This window comes from Triticum dicoccoides, chromosome 6B, assembly GCF_002162155.2.
Source record: "Triticum dicoccoides isolate Atlit2015 ecotype Zavitan chromosome 6B, WEW_v2.0, whole genome shotgun sequence".
NCBI classification, from domain to species: Eukaryota; Viridiplantae; Streptophyta; class Magnoliopsida; order Poales; family Poaceae; genus Triticum; species Triticum dicoccoides.
The window spans coordinates 264273681-264282717 of NC_041391.1; the positions used below are offsets into that span (position 1 = coordinate 264273681).

The following is a 9037-nucleotide window of genomic DNA, read 5'->3' on the forward strand; positions in this document are numbered from 1 at the left end:
TATATATATATAGACACACACACTAATAAAAATGCCCGTGCGTTGCAACGGGATAAATAATCCTCACATGCCCCTAGCGACCCATCCATGTTGCCACTTCTCTTTGCCACCATCGCTGATGGTTCTAGGCGACCTAGGGCACATGCACAGAGGCCGGAGGGGCTTGCCCTTTGCCCGACACTGCAGCGGGCGCTTTAGTCCCGTGCCTGGCAAACGATGCCTTCTGGTGCACACATTAATCGGGAAGGAGCGGGTTGATCGGGAAGGAGGGAGAGGGGGCTGGGCGGAATGGTTTTAACACATAAAGAATAACAAAAACTGAAACCAAAACAGATATATACTATATCATTTTTCTTATCTGTATCAGTGGTACTAATATTGCTTTTCTCTTGTGAAAAAAAATATTGTTAGAACTTAAAAGTTTGAAACATGTCTTTACAGTATAAAAGTTTCAACACTCACCTTGTTTAATGGGGAACAATTTCTGACACATTTTGTTCAATTTGCAAATTGATTACCGGAAAGTACTACCTAATAGTCTAAAACCGAATGAAGAGAAGGAGCAAGGCATGGAAAATGTCCCTTAATGTCATCATATATAATGTTATAGCATTAATTAAGGACCGTCTTAACATATAGGAGGTGTTGACCCCACTTGGTTTGAGGGAGCCACGGCCCAAAACGGACATGAAGTCCCAGAAATGAAAAACAAAGTTTCCCTGAAACATCACAACAAACCAGCGACACAACATCCATGCAGTATAAGTTTGCCTCGATCTTTCACCTAACAAGCTAGCTAGGTGATTGTAATAATTAATTCATACACAGACGCATTATATATCTTCCTGATTATCTATCCTAATACAGTTTGCTACATAGTTGCAAAGAATTCAGTACATAGCAAGATAGGTACACGCCTGCTGGAAAGTACCTAAAACTGAAAGAAGAAAAGCAGCGGGGATGTAAGCAACATGTTCCCTAAGCAGCGTCTCCACCTTACCCCGGCAAAGAAGAATCCCTGGTCCTCTCAGTCTTTCATTTGCCGTCCGGCTCCTTCTTCCCCAAGGTCACACCTGCATCCATTTTATCTATCAATTTACAGAAAGTGGAACATCCGTTTTATCTAGTACCAATTACAGAGAACGGAAGTATGCTACTTTCGAACACTACCTGCAAGAACTCTTCCACAATATAGCCATGATCAGTACACCAATCGAAAATTGAAACTTATTCATACATGTGTCAATCTGTGAGACTCACAAAACAAATCCTGTACATGTATACTGACACATAATTGGATCATCGATTTCATTATTTCTACACATGCAACTTCTAACAGGATGGAAATAAAAAGAACTACATTTCCTAAGAACCTGTAACCTTCCACTATTCTTGTGCCAAGAGCAATCTTCAGTACCACTAATTGTAAAACAAAAGCAATCTATAGGATTTCCAATTATTGTTACCAATCTAAAGTAACAATTGCTTGAGGTCACGCACCATAGTTATCTTCCTTGGAGGAGGTTGGCAGCCTGCTCTATTCGTTCATGTTATCTGCTTCCCCATGTAAGAAGGGATGCAGCCTTGTAAAACAAATAAAAATGGATGTGAGAATCGGTAAGCAGCGGTCACAGTTCAGATCTGGAAATTAAGAACGAGGAAATGAAAGAAAATGTCAATTTTCAGAGCTCCAACAAAATGATGGGAATTTACACACTCAACATGAGCTTTTATAGTGTTTTAAAGCATTAAATACTCTAAAAATGCAAATTCATTTTGAAAAAAAAAACCAGCAGTCCTGATTTCAATTCGTTAAGAGAGAAAAGGTTCAGTTACAATTATAAATAGAGAAGGAAACAAATATAATGTATATTCTAACAGAGAATGCCGCTGAACCACAAAATAGAGGGATCACTCCTTTCCTAATATAATTTCCTCAATCCCGGCCACCTGGTACCCATTAGCAGCCGACCTCTGCATATATGAGTTTGCAAACTTGTCACTCACTGTAGAAGTAATAACACAAGAAACAGTTGTAGGAAATGAAGCATTGCTAGCCCCTGCAATCAAATTTGTCAACATCTATAGCCGATAAATACTCTGATTTTCTCCGGGGGATTAAAATTTAGGTGGCAAATAATTTCAGATTTGGGGAGAAACTCATAGATGAATATGTTGCAGTGAAGCCTGCTGTCTTGAAGCTCCTGCACCACAAAACAAATATCAGTGCACTGCTCTACTACTAATCTAGAACAAAACAAATCAAGGAAACTATCAAGTTTTCTAATAAAAATCAAGAAAAAAACTCTGTTATTTATCTAGACATAAAAAATCTCAAGTCTCTCTGATCTATTCTGTGTTATTCACTGCAGTACAATTTATTTACCAACAAAATAAAGACCAAGAAGCAATGAATCTGGAGGTTCCTGACCTTGATGCAGCAAAGGAGACACGGCTATATGTGGTTCTGCTCGGTAGCCCATAAGTACATCATCAGATCCTTTATTGCTCCTGTACGTCATCTCATTGCAGACAAGTGTAGCTACTAACATCAATCAACATTCCGTCCAAACACTTGAATTTGGTAGACACTATCAATGCCTTGGAGTACATTGGATCTAAAGGAAGCCTAGCCATCTGTTTACCCACTGGATTTGACAGCTTACAATGAGCAGTCAAATAATTTCTCATAATAACCTGAATAACCCACATCATGTAAGTAATATGATATCTCAATTAGGGTGTATGTGTGTGCCCGTGTAGCTGGTCTATTTGCAAATGAAACTGCTCCAAGAAAATTTCAATTAGAGCTAGCTGATAGTGACAGATTACTACATATATGTGAACCTGTATTATCCTACAGTCATACATACTTGAGCTAGTCGATAGAGACATATTACTACATCTATGTGAACCTTTATTATCCTACTCTGCTTCTGTTGATCCTCTTTGCTTTGCTATAAAGCTCAAATTTGGAAACTTGACCCTGAACTATTGTCATGTGGGGCCTGAACTTCTATCTCTGAACATACTCCAGTCCTCTAGTTCTAGTTCTAATTTACAGTTGGCTGTAAAAGGGAGAAAAAATTAAATCAGTTCTAGTTCTAGTTTTAGTTCTAATTTTCATGTGGGGCCTGAATAGTACTGAAAGGTGAAAGCCATGTCATGCTATTTACTGAAGAATAGAGAAACCAAGAGTAGTACACACCAAGATTAAATCAGTAACCTTGTATAAGCTGCTGGCAACGCAGCAGCAGCAACTCATGCAAAAATCATAGGTAGACCAAGCTGTTCGCATTGATTTATCCAGTGGAGACGTTGATTGCAGAATCGCATCACCAATAATATTAGTTGCTTCTATGACAGGAATATGCTAGACCCAGCTAGCTCTAACATAGTGATCTGTTATGTCGGGTTTAACCAAACACTGAATTGCTAGAATAAATTTGTGAAAATATGCTTCTCTCGCCTACGTGGTTTGAGCAATTTCAACATCATCAATCTAGAGAGGATAACAACAATAGACCAGCGATTGGGTGGAACATGGATCAACGACGGATGAGAAAAATGAACCAGCTCCAAGTGACCTGGTTAGGATGGATTCAATAACTGACCATGAAAGAAACAAATTCAGAAAATAATACTGATAAAATGAATGACGAAAACGATGAGGATCCCAGATGTGACAAACAGATGTGATTCAATATGAAAAATTATATAAAGCCTCTCGTGTTAGTTCCGGAACACAATGTAACCTTAAACATAAGTACATGTATAGTTCAACATTGATAGTTGAAGCAAGTCCATAAACTTTGAGCCACAAATAGTGTCCAATATTAAGATTTTTTTACTGACTTACAATAAAAGTCCATGACAAGGAGGATCTTCAGCAACACTCTTCAATTCATATACTCTAAGAATAAAGAACCATCCTCTCCATGGAATCTATCAATTAATCTACATATGGATATTTTCTCAATCACCTAGCCAGTACAGAACAAAAAAATAAAAACGTAGATAAGATCAGTACAATTCCCCTCTTTGATTTGGTGCCCTAGGACAAAAACCACCGTTTCCCAGACTGATCTGATGCGTCCTCCTACACGTACATGAGTTGCTGGTCAACCTCCGCCTCTGGCTCAGTGTACTCACACAGGGGACAGGAGCCCGAGAAAGTCTGGCACGCCACTGTGAATTGAGATCGAAGGAGAAGAGGCCGTCCATGAGGCTAACCAGAGAATACCATGGCGAGGTGAATCGTGGGAGACGGGGGACAGGGGCGGGCCAAGAAGGAAGGAGGGACGAACCTGGGGCCGCCGGAGACGCGCCGGCGAAGCCCTGCCCGAAACCCTAGCCATGGGGGGTCGGTCGCGAGCTGGCGGTAGAGGCCAGGAGAGGAGAATCTGGAAGGAGGGGAGGGAGGAGCGGGCCGTGGGGAGCTAGTAGGCGTGCTGCGCGGCGCCAGAGCTCGCCGGAGAAGCAGGCGGCGGCGGCTTCGTGGGCGAGAGGGAGAGGAGGCGAGAGCCCGTGCTCCGTGTGTGGCCGCGGTGTGTATTTTTTTCTTTACATGCTCGGACCGCGGGTAGAATACCCCAAATCACAGGGTCTTTTTGCATGAACGAAACGTTTTCTCAGATAGGCCACTTAAAAAATAGGACTGCGGGTTGAATACTAAAAAACAGAGGGACTTTTATGTAAAATTACCGACGGACGACCAGAAGCCATAACTGGTTTATTATATATATATATATATATATATATATATATATATATATATATACACTAGCAAAAGGGCCCGTGCGTTGCAACGGGAGAAAAAAATTCATAATTTCAAATGGTCATGATCACATTTCGTTGCATCACCGAGATACAATATCTCTCTCAATTTCTCGAAATCATGAACATTTTGAAATTATGAACAATTTGTTAAACTCATGCACATATTTGAAATCGCAAACAACATACTATTACAAATTTCTGAACATTTTCTACAATCAAGAACATTTTTTCAATTTATGAATATTTTTTGCTATTTACAAACATTTTTTAGAAATTGTGAACATTTTTAAGCAATTTTCCTGAACTAGCAAACATTCTATAATCGATGAAAATATTTAGAAATTGGGTGGAATAGTTATTGAATTTGACGAACTTTTTTTGATTTAGCGAACATTTTTGGAAATGCCGGTGCCTTGCAACGGAAAAAAACTATCAAGTTATACATGTGTGGTAGATATAAAAAAGTATGAATCAAATTCACAAAGTATATACAAATCATGTCATGATGCGATAAGACACTTTTAAAATATAATTTCAAAAAAGAACAATATGATGCTCATCAAGACTTGATTTTTTAAGGCGTCACAACAAAATATTTTGTGGCTGAGCAAACTGCATTGACGGACCCTGCCTGAGCTATACTGATAAATAAAGTGTCTCGTCTGGACTTAGCGTAGCGGTGTTTACCATAACCACTATTGTGATATGAAAATAAGCATAACTGTGTATGGAAGCAAAATAGACATTTAGTCATTTTAATATAGCTTACAAAAACAAACCCTTAGAAAGTTATGTCAATTTTGTTGGGTTCAGCGTTGTACAAAACACGGAAACCCTTTTTTACCCAACGCGAAGGACTAAATAAAATCATAAAACGAGCTATATAGATCTCCTAATAAAACCTTTATGGAACCTACAATTAGTTTTGTTCATTATTTACGGATGTGTTTTAATTTTTGTGAACATTTTCTAAAAGCTGATGGACATGATTTTTAAATTCCTGAATATGCTTTGAATATTGGCTCATTTAAAAAAATCATGAACATTTTTTATTTCATGAAATCATTAGAAATCGTGATTTGTTTATAATTTGTGAGCAATTTTTTAAGTCATGAACATTTTTTGATTTTTAGAATATTTTTTAAATTCACAAATAGTTTACCATTTTCCTACTTTTTTTCAGAACTCGCAATTGTTTGATATTTTGGAAATCCGAAATTAATTTTGAGATAAAAAACCAAAACAGAAATAAAAAAGTAAAAAGAAATAAAAAATAGGGGGCGCCATCAATCCGAAATTTATTTTTAGGGAAAAAACAAAATAGAAATAAAAAAAAGATATAGAAAACAGGGGGCGCCACGACCCGCACATGGGCTGGCCCATTACTGCGCTTGGTAAAAAGAAAGAGAAAAAGCGTGAGAACCAGGGATCGAACCCTGGTCTCCTGTGTGGAGCATCGTTGCCTTAGCCATCGCGCTGCTCATGCATTGGTGCTATTATATCGTATCCACCTTTAATAACAGAACCCTGGAGCGATATTAGAAATTAAAAACAAATCGTTTTTGCCACTTACGGGTGGCATTGGTGGGTAATTATTGCCAACTTTAAGGGCAATTTTAATGACGGACGGGCAGAAGCGATGCGTGCTTTATTAGTAGGTAAAGATATACTAGCACAAATGCCCGTGCGTTGCAACGGGAGAAATAAACTCTGACACATCCCTAGCGAGTCATTTGTGTTCCAATTCTCCTCTTAGTCATCGATGTCGATGATAGTAACTTGCCCACCTATTGCAACAAATGTGATCAGTCCTAAGGTGGTGACCTTGGTCATCACACTCACCATGCCGATTTCGCGAGCTCCTACCTGCACCAGCTTGTAATTCCTCATGCGTTGCAACCGTCACATACATATTCGTGTCGTTCAAAACCTATCATGTTATAACATGTCAGGCGATCCATTTTTTTATTGAGCGCGCGCACAACAATAATTATTAATGCAAATTAAATTATGGTTTGAGGCCATCAATTTCTTGACTCAACATAAACCAAATAGACTTCATTGTCGCCACTGTCCACCTTCTTCATTTCTAACATGAAGTTGGGCATCTCTCCGGCAAAGAACTATGTCGTGTCGTTTCAGCATGGCCATCGAACCATAGTTTAAAAAACTAAATAGGCAACCAAATAGGTGAGGCTACCTGTTAAGGTTCTAACTGGTTGGCCTGTCGGTTCATCTGTTCATTCCTGTCAAAAATGGAAATATTGAAGTTATTAAGAAATTACCATAGATCAAATGAGTATGCATAATATTGGATGTAATCCATTTAAAAAACAGAAAGCGTTGGTGGCCTAGATGGTTGTTGGTCATTTGGCGTTCATTGGCTCAAGGTTAACTTATGGATCCCAAGTTGACGCACTATTTTACGAATATTTTTCAGGTCATAAAAAATGGGCAAGGTGTAGGTTTCAAATTTTTCTTTTGCACCTATTTGAGGGGGTCCAATTCAGGGTTTGGATGTGTTCTGTGTAAACAATACTCCCTCCATCCGAAAAAGATTGTCCTAAACTTGTCTTTCAAATGGATCCATTTGAGGGACAACCTTTTCCGGACGGAGGGAGTAATTCTTTACAAATTAGAGGTCCAACTAAAGAAACATTACCAGGAGATTAAAAAGCTCCTCCATGAGCCTGGTCTTTTTTTTTTATGTATTAGCGTGTGCCCATGCATCTAATCTAATACATCTGCCCATGCATGCAATGGCACAACGGAATCCTCTCTCACATCTGCCCATGCACCCATAGAGCACAACGGAATTCATTTGCTCTGTTAATTAATAGCAAAATTATTATTTCCTCTTTCATTTTCCAGCGAATTTATTTCGTCTTTAATTCCTTCCCTTCATGCCTCATCGTATGCCCGTGTGTTGTAACAGGCGAAAAAATTAACAAAACCTGCTTCATGTGCCATTACACGCTACTCAGATCCAACTGTAATAAACCTTGAGATAAGGTTACCCTTGTCTATCTAAGATGCATAAGAGCGTGCGTTGCCACGGGTTGCATTATCTTTTTTTCTTTGGATCATGAAGTGTTGATGTGAAGAGGCCACCCCAATGTCCCTAATTGGCGCATATTTAAGCTCTACACTGCCATCAAATGGAAGAATAGTGATGCATAAAATAATTTTTTAGGGAGGAACATACAATGTAATTCATTTAAAGGATTGTCAAAAGATTTGGATTGAATGATTTTGATTATGTAGGTTTTCCTTTTTATTGAAGATTGTTTGATTTTGTAAGATTATATTTCATTCATAATGTTTTTTTCGCTATCTGGGCTTGACCCAAACGCAAGAGAAAAATGATGCTATCTCCTGATGGGTCTCTCCCATACTCCCGTTCTAGAACAGATAGATGCATTCCCTTGTCTCAAAAAAATAAATAATGATGCATTCCCTAAAAGAAAGCACAGACAGTTTTTTTAGGGGTACTCCCAACTTTATTATTTGAACAACGTTGGGAATGTCATTCGCTATAAAATCTAAAATGCAGTCCGGTGGTACATCAGGCCAAACCATCTCTAAATCATTGCTAACCTCAACTTTACCTAAAACATGAGCAGCTAGATTAGCTGTACGCCCTTTATTTACCGAGCGCAAGTGACCTTGTATCGTAGCATCTTTTTGATTTCTTCTATAAAAGGTCCCAGTGCTGAGAGCATCGTGCATGTTGTCTTTTGCTTAGGAAAGGATTAGAAAATCCAGCCGACTGATAAAAATCGAGCGGACACGTAACCATCATGTGTACGCCTCTAGAGAGGCCCCTTATCCATCCGTCTCCACCTCCACCGCTCTGTGCTCTCTCGTTCTCTGTCGATCCATCCATCTCTCTCTCTCTCATTCCTATCCACGCGAGAGCTTCCCCGGAGCGTACCGGCACCAGCGCCCCATCTATCTCCAGCCCCTCCCCGCCGACGGTGGCCACCACCAATGCGTCGTGGCCAGCCCGTTGCGTGCGCCCCCCTCCCCTCCGCCGGGCTGTCAGCCAACGGAGTGTCCCCTGGTGACAGATCAGATCCGGGGCAGCTGTCGCTCCTTCCCTTCCCGTGACTCCGGCGCGATGTGCCCCCCTCTGATCTCCATGGGGACCTATGCCGCCCAAATTCGCCTCACATGCATGTCATTCCGGTGTGCTGGCGGCGCGACCCAGCGCTGTTGGGCTACTTTTCGTCTCCGCCAACATCCGCGGTGCCGGCAA

General features: G+C 40.1%; 1 long non-coding RNA gene across 1 annotated transcript; it reads right to left on the minus strand.

The window, feature by feature from the left end:
• Nucleotides 1-757: 757 nt before the first annotated feature.
• Nucleotides 758-4568, minus strand: LOC119325046. The gene is made up of 3 exons (XR_005157287.1): nt 2432-4568; nt 1501-2204; nt 758-1073 (listed from the first exon to the last, which is right to left on the minus strand). It is a non-coding gene; the product is annotated as an uncharacterized LOC119325046 (long non-coding RNA).
• Nucleotides 4569-9037: the final 4469 nt, after the last annotated feature.